The sequence below is a fragment of the Rousettus aegyptiacus genome, unplaced genomic scaffold (assembly GCF_014176215.1).
Source record: "Rousettus aegyptiacus isolate mRouAeg1 unplaced genomic scaffold, mRouAeg1.p scaffold_m13_p_9, whole genome shotgun sequence".
Classification (NCBI taxonomy): Eukaryota; Metazoa; Chordata; class Mammalia; order Chiroptera; family Pteropodidae; genus Rousettus; species Rousettus aegyptiacus.
The window spans coordinates 87,806,539-87,809,192 of NW_023416312.1; positions in this window are offsets into that span (position 1 = coordinate 87,806,539).

A 2,654-nucleotide genomic window follows, 5' to 3' on the forward strand; every position below is an offset into this window, starting at 1 on the left:
GGCATGAGCCATCAAGCAATCCACAGATGGCCACCACCCAAGCTGGGCTTTCAGGTACCTTGAGAGGCTAACCTGCACACTGAGGTCAGCTGCCACTGGTGCTGGGCTTGAGGTTGCTCAGCAAGAGGTATAGGGCATGCCGAGGCCAGTTGTTGCTTATTTAAGTGTTGTGAACCCTTGAGAGATTTTAGGAAATTTCAAAGCATTAGTCAAGACAGACCATTTATATGGAAAATCCACTGGAAGGGCCAGGGTAGCCCGCAAGTTGGGTGGGGTGGAGTCTAAGGGACAAAGTGACCAGTGTTAGCCATGTTGATGGAGACTCAGATATGGTGGTCAGCTTTCTGCATGCTGGGTGGCAAGGAGGGCTTCTGCCAGTACTTTTGTCTGGGAGAAAGCTGCCCCTCCAGCCCTCACTCTGAAGCCTAGACCACTCAGTTCGTCCCCATATGACCTTGGTGCCTTTAAGCTGCTTCTCCAGCACTGGAGCTCAGAACAAGCAAGTCCATCAATGAGTAAGTCCATGCATGGGCCCTTTAAGAGGAATGCCTGGGACTCCAGCCACCCTCCACCTCATTCAGCTGCAATCTCTACTGGTTTTCACAGTCAGATGTTGTGGGGACTTCTCTGCCCGAAACTGGAACACTGGGCTGGGGAGCCTGGTGTGGGTCTAGGATCCCTCACTCCTCCAGAGGAACCTTTGCAGCTGAGATAGCCCTCCCAATTTTTAGTCACTACATACAGGCGTGGGACTGGCCATTCTGCATCTCTGCCCTTCCTACCAGTCTTGAGGTGGCCTCTTCTGTATGTATGTAGTTGTAGGACTTCTGTTTAGCTAGACTTCATGTGACTCCTAATGGTGGCTACTCTGTAGTTTAGTTGTAATTTTGATGTGGTTGTGATGGGAAGGCAGGCACAGCATTTACCTACTCCACCATCTTGACCAGACCATTGAGAGAAGACTGAGTCTTAAAGTAAGAAGGTAGAAATGACAAGCCGAGCAAGGTGTGTGGTGTTTGGAGATCCATAGGTAATTTTGTGTTGCTGAATTTTAAAATTCAGGGCACAGAATGACAGGAGAAAGGTCAAAAAAGTAGGCCCAGGCCTGATCCTGGAGGGCCTTCTGTGTCAACACGAGGAGCTGAAATTTTTATCATATACAGTTGTTTTCAAACATCGATGTGCATCACATTCACTTGTGGAACTTACTTAAAACCATTAAAACTAATAAATTTGATGCCTAGAGCCCATCCCAGAGCCAATGAATTAGAATCTTTGCTGACCTGTATTTTTAATAGCCTAAAAGTTTTCTGATACACTCCAAAGTTAGAGTACTTTTGCAATGAGGAGTTATTAAAGGTTTGTTAATAAGGGCACGACAATAAAATTTATGTTTTGTAAACATCACAATCACTCTGACAGAGTGGAGAATGGATTTACGAGGGAGACTGGAGGTAGAGAGACAAGCCAGGAGACACTTTTCTAGATGAGAGATGAAGAGAGTGTGAATTAAGAACTAATGACTGTGGACATAAGCAGATGGAGAAGACGAATTAAAAAACTATTAAGTAGTTGAAATTTGCTGGTCTTGGTGACTAATAAAATGTAGATACAAAAGAAGAAGGAGTTAGGATCATTTACAGGTCTCTAACTGTGATCTCTATATAAATAGTGATATGTAGTATAGCCACCAACTGAGATTGTTCCCTACAAGAAAGACCCCTTTTCTATCCTTTACATTAATTAGCAATTGCAAGGTTCAGAGAAAGTGCTTAATGAGTACTGAATCAAATGTGACTGAAGAGAGTCAAGGCACCCAAGACCTTTTTCTTCAAAAAAGCTTTCTCTTCATTCTTTTGTGCAATGGCTTTAATTCCAACTTTAGAAATTTTTTTTTTCTGCATGCCTTATTTACTGCTGCAAATTATGAAATTAATGTGTATTGGAATTTAGCTCCCACGGTAGCTGTGTAAAGACTTTATAAAGGCTTGTTTACATTGAGTAGAATGTTTTTGATAGGCCTGTAATGATATGAACTTACTTTTTATGCCCACTTTTGTTGTGTCCCAAAAGATTTGATATGTTGTACTATCATCATCATTCATTTCTATGTATCTCTTGATCTCTCTTTTTATTTCTTCTCTGACCCAGTTATTCTTCAGTAGCATGTTGTGTAATCTCCATGTATTTGTGGTTCTTTCTGATTTCTTTTTACAGTTAATCTCTAGTTTCAGAGCATTATGATTAGAGAATATGGCTGGTATGATTTCAACTCTCTTATATTTGTTGGGGTTATCTCTGTGTCCTAGTATGTGGTCAGTCCTTGAGAATGTTCTATGCACACTAGAAAGGAATGTATAAGGAGCTGTTTTGGGATGGAAGGCTCTCTAAATGTCAATTATGTCCAGTTGGTCCAATGTGTCATTTAAAGACGTTATTTCTTTACTAATTTTCTGTTTGAATGATCTGTTTATATCCAACTGTGGAAACTTAGGTCCCCTACTATGATAGTATCTGTTTCTCCCTTTAGTTCTGTTAGTAATTGCTTTATATTTTTTGGAGCTCCCTAATTGGGAGCATAGATATAAAGAACATAGATATATCTTCTTGGTGCATGATTCCCTTATCATTATGAAGTGTCCCTCAGTATCTTT